Source organism: Trichosurus vulpecula, chromosome 9 (assembly GCF_011100635.1).
Source record: "Trichosurus vulpecula isolate mTriVul1 chromosome 9, mTriVul1.pri, whole genome shotgun sequence".
Classification (NCBI taxonomy): domain Eukaryota; kingdom Metazoa; phylum Chordata; class Mammalia; order Diprotodontia; family Phalangeridae; genus Trichosurus; species Trichosurus vulpecula.
This window is the reverse complement of record NC_050581.1, coordinates 185,859,481-185,873,998: the sequence shown is the minus strand read 5'-3', so window position 1 is coordinate 185,873,998 and position 14,518 is coordinate 185,859,481. Positions and strand designations below refer to the sequence as shown.

General features: G+C 42.4%; 1 protein-coding gene across 6 annotated transcripts in view; it reads left to right on the top strand.

The window, feature by feature from the left end:
* FLNB (filamin B) overlaps positions 1-14,518 on the top strand; it is a 158,920-nt gene that overhangs the window by 42,541 nt on the left and 101,861 nt on the right. The gene's annotated exons all lie outside the window — the stretch shown is intronic.

Sequence of the window (14,518 nt, the reverse complement as noted above, 5' to 3'; positions counted from 1 at the left end):
CTGAATGGGGAATAAGATCTTCCCCTGCCCATCAATAGGCCTCATGTGGAGCTCATTAAGGGAAGCTTGCTTGCTTGTAGGAAGGCTTACACACCTTTTGTTAATTTCTAATTAGGTACTGAGCCTAAAGAGTATATATTCTGAGAGGTGAGCCTTTGCTTTGGGGGCTTGCTTATGAAAAAGATGTGATTCCCTGCTCGACTCTGAGTGGCCATATGTTCAGAGCTCCCTGACTCCTCAGAGGTAAAGGCTCCCTTAATTCAATGGTGGATGTAAAGCTTTAATTCAGGCAGTAGAGCCCTGTCTTTTGGTTTTTATTTCTCTGCTCTGTATTTCCTCTGTTTGTATTTTATGTGATTAAAAAGAGAAAGATTGTTGACCCCTCAAACAGCTATCTTTCCTTAGTAAAGCAGATAAAAGAACCTGCACTAGCAGCCATCCTGGGTGTGCCAGTGTGGTTGCCGTTACAGTAACTCACTCTGTAAACCTTAAAGAAAATCCCATATGGGGTCATGGAGATTTGGACATGCTGTATAAATGGTTACTGCTGCTGCTGATAATATTATGAGCCCGGGTCTCCTGATCTGTAAAATGAGGGCTGTGGACTAGTCTTGGACCAGACCTTTGACCTTTACTTTCTCGATGACCTTGGATAAGTCATTTCACTCCCAGGGTCTCAGTTGGCGTAGATGGCCTCCAGATTGCTTCTGCCTTTAAATCTGTGATTCAATGAATGGAAACCACTTGAGGGCAGATACTATTTCAGCTTTTTCTTTGTGCTCTAAGCCCCCCCTACATTGTACATTTTATATAGGTGGTGCTTTCTTGATTGATTTAATGCTGCTCTTCATTTGGGGGCAGAGTGGATAGAGCACCAGCCCCGGAGTCACGAAGACCTGAGTTCAAATGCAGCCTCAGACACTATCTGTGTGTGACCCTGGGCAAGCCACTTCACCCTGTTGACCTCAGTTTCCTCATCTGTAAAATGAGCTGGAGAAGGAAATGGCAAACTATTCCAGTATCTTTGCCAAGAAAACACCAACTGGGGTCATGAAGAGTTGACAGAACTGAAGTCATTCAACAACAGCTCTTCATTTAGCAAGCATCTACTGTGTTCCAGGCCCAGGGAGAGGAGCTGGGGATAGAAGAGACAGAAAAAAAAACCCCATCATCGTAGTATTTGAAATAAGTAGAATCAAGGAGTAGGTTTTGGAAATGTTTGTTGAGTACAGATTTTTGTTGTGCATCATCTGATGTGACTGGCCAGGTTCCTCATATGAATGCACTCAGATCGAGAGGCCTCTAGCCTAGCTCTCAGGTGTACAAGTGCAACTTGTTGGAAAGCTCCAGAGTTAGGCAGAGAAAGGATCTTTGGTGTTAGAAACCCATGAGAGACACAAGGGCAGCTTCACCCCCCAGTGATCTGAGAGGTTGTATGGCCACATTCCTGGCCTGCCGTGAGATGTAGTTGGAGCCAGCAGTTAGAAATTACTTGGAATTTCTCTCGGCTGGGCTCCTACTCAAGCCTTTTTACATTAAGAATTTGGGTCGTTTTTTTTTTCTTGTACTCCATGAAACTTCTTGGGCAAATCTCCCCTTTTGTTTAGCAGAGTTTTAAGAATGGCAGCATGAATGTGTTAGGGAAAAATTCTTGGAGGATTGTGGGTTCTGAGATGATCCAGCCCAGGGGTGGGGAACCTGCAGTCTCCAGGCCACATATGGCCTGTTAGGTCCTTGGGTGTGACCTTTCGACTGAGTCCAAATTTAACAGAACAAATTCTTTTATTAGGGGATTTGTTCTGTGAAGTTTGGATTCAGTCAAAGGGCCACACTTGAGGACCTTAGAGGGCTACATTTGGCCTCCAGGCCCCAGGTTCCCCACCCCTGATCTGGCCCTATTCCCTTATTAGATTCCCTGGGAGAGGGAGAAACTTTACTCTTGCATATAGTAAGCAGAGCTGGAATTCACACTCAGGTCTGTCAGAATTAAATCTCTGTCTCTCTCTCTGTCGTTCTCTCCCTCTCTTCTTCTCTTCCTTCTCCTTCCCCCTGCCCCCCTCCTTTTTCCCCTCTGTCTCTCTTCAGTTTACAGTCAGAGGACTTTAGATAAAATCCCACCTGTCACTATATTCTGGCCTCAGCTTTTCCATGAGTAAAATGAAGATGTTCTGGGATGACCTCTGAGGCCCTCCCTGGCTCTAATTCTGACCCCACGATATCGTCCGTCCCGTTACCACCTACTAAGTTGAATGTAATCTTTAAAACATAGTTGGATGAAAGAATGAGTGAAAAAAAATGCTTATGATGTGCCAGACACTGCGCTAACTGCTGTGGATGCAAAGATGAAAAGCCAGATGGTCCCTATTCTCAAAGGGCTCACATTTGCTAGGGAAGCCATCTTGTAGAGGGGTGTTCTGGGGGCATGGGTGGCAGAGGGTGACCTGAGTGTGGGTCTGAAGGTACCTACACTGGGTGAACTCTTATCAGTTAGGAATGCACATCCCTAGGGTGGGGGCCCCCTGGAAGGGTGGATGGAACACAACTGCTTGGCCTCTTAATTTGTCCACCATCTCTGCCTGAATTTTCTAATCGATAATTAGACCACTTTTTCTGTGGTATTCTTTACTCTCCAAAGCACTTTCAACCTTATTTTAATTAATCTTCCTAGCAGCCCTCTGGAGGTGGGTAGTACAGGTATTTTTAGCCCCTTTTACCAATAGGGAAACTGAGTCTCAGAGAGGTTAAGTGACCTGCTTAAGGTCACCTGGCCATGAGATGTCAGAGCCAAGTTTCCTGTGCCCAGGTGGATGCTTTCCCTTCACTACACATTCAGAAGCTTCAAGTTCGTCTTAATTAGTGGTTTTTCTCTTTGACTGCTTTTCTTTGACTATGTCTTAGAGTAGGTAGCAAAGATAGAGAGCTGGCCAGGAAAACCTGGGTTCATATCCTGCCTCTGACACCTACTGACTGTGTGACCCTAGACAAATTACTTTAGTCTTTAGTGTTCTAGGTCCAACTCAGATAGAATCAGATCCCTACAGGTCACATATTAACTTAGAAAACCACAAATCAACATTATCTATGTTGTATTGAAATATTTAAAAAAAAATCTCTCAATTATTATTTGAATCTGGTTCTAGCCCCACTGGGTGGGAGTTTGAGGCTTCTGCTCTGGGAAGTTCTCTAGGACTGTTTCTTATTGACCGGTGGGAGTTTCCTCCCCTGAGAGTTTCTTTATTCTCTCAGTGAGATCACAGGTCTCATCTTTGTGGGATGTCTGTGGGAGGCTCAGGTGAGAGGTTTTGATGGCACGGAGGGTTGGTTGATTCTATTTACAGGTTCTTAGGATGACAAAGTAAGAAGTAGGAGGGACCTACTTTATGTGGCCTAAAATGCTCATTTTGCAGCTGAGGAAACTGAGTCCCAGAGAGGTGAATTGAGATGTCCAGTGTCATGCATGAACTCCGGGATATTGTGGTATTTTCTCCTCATCTTCTGTTCTGTTCAGTGGAACAGAGGAAGCCAGTATACACAGTGGAGGGGCTTTAAAGGTTACACAGGTAATTGTGGCAGCATTTGAATCCAGGACCTCTCATATCAGCACCCCTCTCACTGGACCACTGATTTCAAAGGGAGGTAAAGAGGCTTCATGAACACTTCCATTCTTTGTAATGCTAGAGTTTGCAGCTCTTTTCCTTCCAGACTTTTTCTAAGGGATAGTTCTTTCTTTGAGACTTGTTTGAACAGTGGGAAGTGACTCAGGCCCTGGAAGAGGAGTGAGAGTGGGAACATGCCTGTCTGGTTCTCTGGTGGATTGTCCAGAGCCTGGCAGCCTGGGAGATCGTGATCTCAGTTAAGAAGTCACAAGGACCTTGGCTCATGGCTGACTTTTAGGATTTCAGTTAGAGCCCTCAACCTGGTGTGTGCCCCTTAGCAGCTGCATGAAAAGACCTGGTTATAATACTAGAGATCAGTCATCGCTAGCATTAATACAGTGCTTTAAGGGTCATGAAGCACTTTATTTATATAATTTTATTTGATCCCCTCGACAATCTGTGAGGTAGCTTATGAAACCTACCCTTACTGACCCATTTCACAGATGAGGAAACAGACTGAGCGAGATTAAGTGAAAAAAACAGGCTGGGAAGTGTAGATCCCATTTCCTCTTCTTGCACACTTGGGGTAGGCACCAAATAATCCAATATGAGTTGTTGAGTCAGTAGACATATATACACACACATAAACACACATTTATATTTACACTCACACACACACAAAACACACATGTATATATACACACAACATACTTAAATTCATACACACAAATACACATTTACATTTATATACACATGTATATATGCATATATCTGTATACACTTAAAACATACTCAAATTTATGCATACACATAATTTATATTCATAAAGCACATATGTATATGCATACAACATAATTAAATTTATAAGCACATTCATAAACATGTATACAGCGTATAATACATACTCACAGATTTATGCATACATATACATCTTTATATATACACGTGTGTAATATCCATATTCACATATATACCTCTAATACAGACATAAATACATGCATATATATACGCAATACCATATACACATATTTCTATATACGCACACATGCATACACATGTACACTTATCTGTTCATCTGTTTATTTGTATGTTTCTGCTTTTTAAGGATCTCTCCCTCTGCCCCCCCAACCCTTCCAATGATCAAATAAACAAGTCAAGCAAAACAGATCAGCCCATTGGCTGCATCTGAAAAGGCAGGCCTCGTTCTGCACCTGTTGTCCATCACTACCCCTGAGAAGTGGGAGGCGTGTTTCTCTGTTAGTTCTCTGATGTCACAGTTCGTCACTGCATCGATCAGAGTTCTATATATGTCTATATACTTATAGCCGTATTAGCCTAAATAACTCCTCATCCTTGGGCAGTTCTTAAAGAGTTAAGACATTTGGGAAATCTAGCAGAGCCCTGTGCCTCTATCCCCGCCCTCCCTCTGTAGTCTTCTGACATCTCCCCTCCTGCTTTGAGAAGGGAGGATTAGACCATCTGAGTTCAAGTTTTCCTGGGACTAGGTTTCTCTTCCATGTGGCTTCTTTAGGGAATGCTAGCCAGCTTTATTTCAGAAGGAAATCCCTTTCAGAACAAGGGATCCAGCTGACCACCGGGGCTGGCTGGCCAGCATTAGCTGCCTGCAGGTCCATGAGAACCCTGCTCCCCAGCAGCTGTTGGCTGGGCCAGTCATGGGCACTAAAAGTGTTCTGTGTCTGGTCTGGCTTCAGGATTTCCTGAGGGTAGTTAGCTAGAGATTCTGCCTGGGATGGTTTGGAATACCAGAGGACGTCTTTATCCTTAGGTAAATTCACATGGCAGTTGTTGTGGTCTCAAGTACATACATACTCAAGGTTGTCTCCATTACACTGTTTCTATCACCTTAAACAAGTTTAGCTCAAGAAGCCTGAGTTGACTTTGACACTGACCTTGACTGTTGCCAGCTTCCATTTGTCCTCCCCATTCATGTGGCCACCAGCTTCATCACCCAGCTGCTCCGTGCAACCTGGATGGCAACACAAATATCTGAGCTATTTGGTGATACTTGGTAGGACTTGGTATTGACTATTATGTGGCCCATGGAGGTTGAGAAGCACCTAAAACGTGTGTAGCTTCTCATTCTCCAAATGGCCAGTTAGGGTTGGCTTTTCTCGTGATTACTATCAGTGTGACTTTTAGGTGTCTATAACCAAATTATAGACATCTGTGAAGTGCACTTAATTGACTTCCTGCCACCTGAAGGCTGCTTTCCAGGTTCAACCCAACAGGGCATTAGTACTCTTGGTTTTTATTCAAGGGATTGAGGATAGGAGTCAGTTACTAAAGTGACTTAACCTCTCTGGGCCTCAGTTTCCTCATCTGTAAAGCGAGATGGTTGGACTGGATCACATTTGAGGTCCCTTCCAGCTTGAGGCCTTTACGATCTTTAAAAAAATTATATATATGTGTGTGTGTGTGTGTGTGTGTGTATGTATGTATGTATGTGTGTGTGTGTATTTTAAAGCAAGGAAGTTATTTAATTTAGCTCCTAAACTCTAAATCCTAATTCTAGGCTGCTGACCGTGGTAAGTTGAGTTGAGAAGTGGTGTGTGCTAGGAAGCTAGCCTTTGGATTTCATTAAATACTAGTTTTTCTAGCCACTTTTTGGGGCCCAGCAATCAGAGCTTTCTAGTGAATAAACACTGTGCAGTTTTCCATCAGAAACTTCAAAGGAAAATTCTATTTTGGGACACTTGCCCTTTCATAAATGCTGGTTAGGGCAACACCCAGGGAAGTCAGGCATGACAAGCTATGGCATTATAAACTTGGTGCTTGAGGGTTTCGTCAATTAAGTTGGTGATGCCCAAGTCTGGGGGCTGTCAGCCTGCAGGCCATGGCATTATGGCCACAGATCTGTGGGCGTGTTTCATAAAATGACTTGGTGTGAACATAAACCATCTGTCAACTGAATAAATAATGTCTCCCATATGCTTTATGGTTTTTTAGATGTATGTTGATGCTGTTGTGATGAATAAAATACAAATTCACTTATGTTACTGAACTCATAGTAGCTCTTTTGTCCTTTAATTTTTATTTATTTTTTTAAGGTTTTATTGAAGAATTTTAAAGGAGAGAAAATAAGTTAATATTTTCAAATAGTTAGTTAAGACCTACGGAAAAGGCGATAGTAATGGACAGTCTCCCAACTTTCTCCTGAAAGAAAGGAAGCCTGTTTTGTTGTCTGCTGTTCCTTTATTGCAGTCATAATGTGTATCTCTCTTTAGGTTCTGCTTTCTTCCGCTTTGCGTCAGTTCACACAGAGTTCATCATGTTTCTGTCCTATTTTCTTAGTTTTTAATGATAGTAGTAGCACTACTGTTATCACATAGGAATCTATGATACAAAGGGCTCTTCTTACGTAAAGAGTTTTGGAATGGGTGGCAGCTGCCTTTTGCTTTTTCTTCTTGTTTCCATAATACTCCACCAAAGCCAGTCATAAGCCTATTTATTGATGGGTAACTATCCTGAAGTTCCTTTCTACTCTGTGTCTATATCTTATAAATACAGAGTTATTTGCATGGCATCTCCACCATTCAAAAATGATCTCCTTGGGTGCACAGACTCTGTTTTTGCCTTTCTTTATATCCCCAGAACTTTACACAGGGTTTGGCATGTAATTATATGGCTTAATAAATGCTGGTGGAGGGACCAGCTGGTTCCAAAGCCTTGGTAAATGTTATTGAAGCAACTTGGTTTCTTTGTGATTTTTTCCTAAACCATGAAAGTACTCTGACACCAATGTATCCACTAGCCTCTGGATAACTTTGGTTACCTAGGGTTACTAAGTTACTTTGGTTTTGATTTTATTGCTACAAACTTAATGTGTGTAAATGACATATTTTTCCTGCATGAATAGGTAGGTCAAATGACATAGATGACTAATGCCTATTGTCCAGAGGCCATATATAATTGTGTGGACAGCTTAGAGGGCTTATTTCTCAGTCAGACAAACACTGCAGATGGGCAAGGATTTTGGCTCAGATCTGAACAGGATGAGGAGAGCGGACTGGATTGTTTGGGAATGACAAAGCTCTTTTAATGACCCCGATTTTGCCCTAAAACAAAGACCTGTCTTTGAAACATGAACAGTTTCCCCATGATGTTGTATTGCTGTGAGTCATGTCAAGAATTGATGTTGAGATCATCCAAAGGGCAATGGGGAGGCAAGAGGTGGGTGTGAGCAGCCTTCAATACCTCCCATTACAGAGCAGGAATTAATTAGGAGAAGTGGTATTAAGGATGTCACCAAAGACATGTATGATGGAGAAGGATGGGTCAGTACCATGATGAGAGCAAGGTGGTCACCAGAAGAAGATCTGCCACTCTGGGTGCCCCTTTCCCTCTGGGAATCTGTAGCCTTCTTGAAGGTTCTGGTCACATGTCATATTCTTTTCCCAGTCTTTCTGATACCTCTTGTGGTTAGTGTTTACTTCTAAAATGCCTTGAAAATGTTTTTCCATCTTCCCACTCCAGTTGAATGCAAGCTTCTTGAGGGCAAGGAAGATTTTAGATCTTGTCTTCAGTGTTGTGCATATGGTAGATGCTGAACCATGGAAAAATGAGAGGCAAGACCAGAGGATCTTTGAGGTCTGGCCCTTCTGGTTCCAAATCGATGATCCTGTGATCTTGCTGTGTGGTCCTACATTTAACCCTTTGCTTTCATTTATAATTGTCATTCTTTTAAAAGACAAATTTTTATTATATTTTGCTTTCTTTTCCTCCTCAATTAAAAAGCACCACAGTGGATAATACCAGGAAGACCTGAGTTCAGATCCTACTTAGGATCCTGTGTTACCCTGGTCAGTCACTTAGCCCGCAGCCTCAGTTTCCTCATTTGTAAATTGAGGACAATAACAGTACCTGTTTCCAAATGTTATTGTGAAACTTAAACCATAAAGCACTACATAAATGCTATCATCGCCATCATCATTAATAATAATAATAGTTATAACTTTCTCCCCTTTCTCCCCTCCATCCTTTGGGAAGAAAAAAGGAAAATAAAGCCCTTATAACAAGTACACGTAGCTGGGCAAAGCAAACCAGCTGTGTCCAAAAGTGGAGGTGCCATTTTTCATGTCCTTACTAGCACAATGATGAAATGCTGACATCGACTGAGCCGTTCTCCAGTCATGGGGCACACCTTCTGTTGTTCTGGTTAGTGTTGGTATCTTACGTGATAATAGAGGAGAGGGTGTTGAATGCTGTGGTTGTGACTTGGCCTGCTATCAACTCCAGTAGTAAATCACTGGGTTCAGGGAGGTGACAAATTTCAGGTCTCATCAAGCCCACTCATTAATTCACACATTGTGATTATAGTCTTCTTGGCTTAGAGCCATGGGAAATGGGACAATGAAAAGCAGTTGTGGGGACTCAGTAGCCCCTTATCAAATTTTTGTTTGGGCTTATTAGCAGAGTCTTCGGGTGGTAATAGGACAACTGTATTGTCAGTCTTGTGGCAGGAATGGAACACTAAAAATAGGAACACCCTGATTTACCAGTGTTGGAAGGCAGCAAATCTATGGAAAAGGGTTTGGAGTCAGAGGGCCCAAGTTCAAATCCTGGCTCTGCCGTTCTTACCTGCGTGACCTTGGGAAAAGCACTGCATCTCTCTGGACCTAGAAAACCAATCATAAGGAAACATAGTTACCAAAATATAAAAAAAAAAAGTTTAGGGACCCAAGGTTAAGAACCTTTGGGATGATCTCTGAGGTTTCTTCTAGCTCTGAGTCTGATTCTTTCATTTTTATTAAGATCCTCTTTAGACCTATCAAGATAAATGAAATACTGGAATTCTCTTAATACTGTTCTATACATGTGAATTAGAATTCAGTACTGAGTCATTCAGCTCAATTAAACTCAATTAAAGGGTTAGATAATCAGAGGCTAAAAATCTTGCTCTGATAGGTTTCTGCTTCATTAGGACAGCTACAGGAGCTGGAAGAGACGCCATATTTAGACTTGGATGGATTCTTCTTGGTGTGATATTAATTTTCCAGGTCACCTCAAGCCGGTAGGCTGATTTGGAACAACATTGGTGACTTATGTTTAGCAGCTGTATGACCTGGCTTGGACACCACTTTTTCCAAAATGAACCCCACTTCTTGGCTGAGTTGGGGAAAAGTTATTATGGTTGGGTGATAATGTGGAAAGTGCTGGAGTCAGAGTCAGAGGACCTGGGTTACCTTATTGCGTGTATGACCTTGGCAAAGTCACAGCCTCTCTGGTCTTCAGTTTCTTCATCTATAAAATGAGGAAATTGGACCATATGTTTTTTCCACTTCTAACTCAATGACTCATTATGACTCATTGGGTTATCCATGAAATAGAGATGATGACTTTAAACAAGGACTGACTCTGTTCTTACCAAAATCTAAACTGAAAGTGTCTTTGTAGTCTCCCCCTCATGGTGGTCACTCACACTTGTCTTTTCATTGGATTCCCAAGGCGAAATGTGGCTAACGTATGACCTGTTGCCTTTATTTTGTAGGGCAACAATCCCAAATACTGGAAGCTGTGGCTTCTGTGGCAGTCCTTCATAAATATATTTGTAGCACAAGTTAATCAGTAAGAGCTGAAGGCAGAAAGTGTGACAGATTTTGAGTCACAGGACCTGGGTTCAAATTATGACTCTCTTATAAGTCAATTCACTTTTTTGGCCTTCAGTTTCCTCATGTGAAATGAGTGCCTGACGTACACATGACAGGTCCTTAATATAAGGCTGTTGATTGATTGAATGAAGAAGTTAAACTACATGATCTCCTCAGGTCCCTTGAAGCGCTGAATCTATAACTTATGGATTCTTGAATGTACATATGTGTGTATGTAGATGAAATTTATATATAAAATATAAATAAATGTATATATATGTGTATATATGTATGTTCACATATATGTCTGTATGTTTATATATGCTATATAGACACACACACACACACACACATTCTTGTCTTTAGCTATGCCAGGATTATGTTATTGAAAAGAGACTTCTAGGAATAGCTAGTTTTCCTCTTTGTAATCCCATTTTGCTTAGTGTTGGAGTAAGGACATAGAAATTGACTTATTCCTATTGGGACCTGCCATTTCTGTGGAGGTGAATCTCTTCACTGATGGCTTGTCATCCTGGGTAATTACCATCTCAATCTTCTCATGAATCTTCCATAGGGGATCCATCCATCAGGTGGGGGAGGGCACCCTCTGGTTCTCTTACTACTATGAGTCTTTGAGTCTCCTCCTTACATGGCCCGATCACCTCCTTTTCAGGTTCTGCATGTCTTCAGTGATCCTTCAGTGAAGCCTTCTTAGGAACGTATGTTCGCCATATAGCTTTCCATTGAACTTGTATTACTTGTCATTGGGGTTCTTCCAAGATGGCGGTGTTCCATGATTTACTGGCCAGTTGGATTGCTAAGGAGGGCAGCATGGCATGGTAGGAAGAGTGTTGGACTTGGAATCAGGAAGACTTGGGATCAAGGCTCACCTTGAATGTTTCTTAGCCTTGGTGACCACGTACAAATTCCCTGACCCATCCACGAGTGTGTTTCTTCATCGGTCACATGGGGAATAATAATTCCCAGAGCTTAACAAGGTCTGCTTTGCAGGATTATCTTGAGACTCAAGTGAGATCAGATCTATAAGTATTTGGCAAACTTGGAGTGCTGCTCTCAGTGTTAGTGAGGTGAGTAGCTGGGGATCATCGGAGATGTCGGGCAGCAGCACTTTGGACCCCCTTGGTAAATGAGCTTGATATGGAGAACTGTGGTGGACTATGGGGAAAACCACAAGGGAATTCTTTATAAGATATGTAGTTTTCCCCTCAAAGGGATTGTTGGGAGGACCAGATTATATGTGTTAATCAAAACTCTGCAAATCCCTATGGAAATGTCAGTTACTCTCCAGTGCTCAGTTAAATTGCTTTCAGTGCTTTGGCCCTGAGTGGGTGCTGCATCAACGCTGAAACCTCTTACAACCTACTTTCTCTCTTATGTCTGTCCCCAAGCTTTGATAAACAAATCACTAAGTTCCCTCAAGTCTATAAAATCTTGCTACTGTAATTAATCAACCTTGATAGGAGCATGGGGAAATGCTTCATTTTTAAGATGAGGGAGATTTTTGTTGTAGGGTCATCCTTATGGGGTATGGGAGATCAGGGTGGTACCTGAAATGTGGCTTATATTTAGAAACAGTATGCCTTGGAGTCCTGCTATTTCTACCGCTGTGAACCTAGCCTCCCTCCGATTTTTAATCTGGAAAATGAGGGGCCCCTGAGGTGGCTCTAAGGTCTAAGTCTGGGATGCTCTCTGATCCTATGAGCCATGAGCTAAGGAGCCCCCAGGAATGTGGAAAGAGACCTCCTGAAAGGTCCCAGTTACTGCTGGAATGAAAGAACTATTCATTAGTGCAGGATTGGGTGGAGACTGTCATTTCTTTCAAGGAAACTTGTGGATAATTTCCAAGTTTGGACTCCCACCTTGAAACAGCAATGCTGCATATTATGTATTTCAGGATGCAGTGGTATGAACCATGTGTGTGTGTGTGTGTGTGTGTATGTCTAAAGATTTATCCCCATGTGACCAACATTTTATCACCAATACTTGCACAACTTTTTTTAGAACAATTTTTGTCGATGAGCAGGTAGGTACAGTGTCTTACAAATTTGATAATTTCCCTTTGGGAAATACTTGACTTAGGACTTAGTTCCGGAACTCTAAATTGCACGTGGATTTATTTGATCCCTCTTTTTGCCTCTGTTCCCTTCTCTTCCTTCTCCCCTCCTCACCCTATCTCAGAGTCTTACATGTATTTAGCCCTACTCTAACTCATAATTGGCATATAGTCCAAGGTTTGGAGCTGGAAGGGACCTCAGAGATCACCTTGTCCAACGTCCTCTTTTTGCAAATGAGGAAACTTGAGGCAGAAAGAGGTCAAGTGACTAGCCCAGGGTCACACAATAGTAAATGATAGGATCTGGATTTCGACCGCAGCCTCTCCCTCCAAATCTGCCTTGGTCCACTTATCAACTGCATAGAAATGTTAGAAAAAGTTAGTCCAGATTTTGTAGACTCTTCTTCTCCCTGCCTACTACCCTTCCTCCATGTTGTTGTTCATTTGTTTCAGTCGTATCCGACTCTTCCTAACTCCATGTGGGGTTTTCTTAGCAGAAATACTGGACTGGTTTGGTCATTTCCTTCTCCAGCTTATTTTACAGATGAGGAAACTGAGGCAAACAGGGTGAAGTGACTTGCTCAGGGTCACCCATGTAGGAAGTTTCTGAGGCTGAATTTGAACTCAGGTCTTCCTGACTCCAGTGCTATACCTAGTTATCCTCCCTTTCTCCATCCCACCCAGAAAAAAAATTAGGAATCTAATCTCCTAACTTAAACATTTTTGGAAAAGCTAAAGGGGAATGGAAAATAATTTAACCTGGCATTTCTGACTCTTTGACACAGAGTAACACCCAAGTAATCAACAAATTAAAAAAAAAAGTTTCTAATTTGAAAAAATTGAGTATAGTTCTCAGGGAAAAGCAGGGAAGAGGAAGTATAGCATAATCCCTTGGGCTTAATTCCTCAGGCTGGGGTGGGCTGGGATGGGCAGCGCCCCTCACTGCTGAGGGGACTAGCATTTACACAGTCATTCCCCTCTCCCTGGAGATACACCAGTCCCCCTCCCCCTTGAGCCCCTGGATGACAGGGAATGTGTAAAAGGAGAGCCTGGCTATGGGAAGTGCTTTGTAGGCCTTGAGTAAAGCACCGGAGAAGCGTCCGCTGTGAGTATCATTAGAACTGAAGCATGTGTGCGGTATTTATCATCACCATATAAAGAAGGCATCACACCTGGGAATTTAAAGGTGAAAACTGTGCTTTTCCCTCCCACTCTTTTCTCCCCCCAAAAAAGTTCACAAGGAGAAACTTCTAGCTAATTGTGCTCTATGGAAACTACTAAATTTTCAAAAATCTTTAGTTTTGTCAGCTAATTGGTTAGAACACTGGAAAATAAAATTGGCAAGCTCCAGTATGAGGGCCAGGACCATGTCTTTGCTGTGGTTTTGCCTGGGCCTAGCGGTGTCCGTCACAGACTGCTTCATAAATGCTTTTAGATTGATTGATTTTTCCACACTGTGGAATCAATTCTTCCAGTGTGTGGCTCTGTAGGAGCAGGTAGAGGCCGTTGGGTGCCATCCTGGAATGACTAAGGCATTTTAGAATGGGCCTCGTGACTGGTGGCCCTGTACATGGGGCACTGGGAGCAGAAATGCCAGCTACAGCTGTGTGTGTGTGGTCTAGTCTTCGAACGTAGCTGATTGCCAGAGTGCCTGTTCTTGTTCAGATGAGGGCTAAATTATATAGTTAGGCCTGCAGGGAGAACAAAGGTCCTGTTTGAATCTTAGGATGGTCAGATCTTTAGAGCTGGAAGGGACCTTAGAGTCTAGACCAGGGAGGGGGAACAGGCGGCCTTGAGGCCACATGTGGCCTTCTAGGTCCTTGGGTGTGGCCTTTTGATTGAGTCCAAGTTTTACGGAACATATCTTTTATTAAGGGAAATATAGACTCTAGACTCTCTGTCCGTTCCGTAATTTTACAGGCAAGAGGAGAAGTGAATTTCCCAAGCTCATTTGGAGTTAATAGCACCATCGGAATTGGAATCCAAGTCTCAGTTCATCATTTGCTTTCTCTTCATTGATATTTTGGCTCAGAATGCAGTTTTTCAACTTCTCAAACAGTACACTCCTCCAAAACATGACACCGTGTTTGATGCCAGAAATACTAAGACATAAATGAAAACATACACTCTGGGACCTTCCATGTATACAGAAATTATCTGAGACTTTCACCTTCGGTGAGATCATAGGAACAGAGATTCAGAGCTGGAAGGAACCTAGGAATTCAGCTGGTCCAACTGTT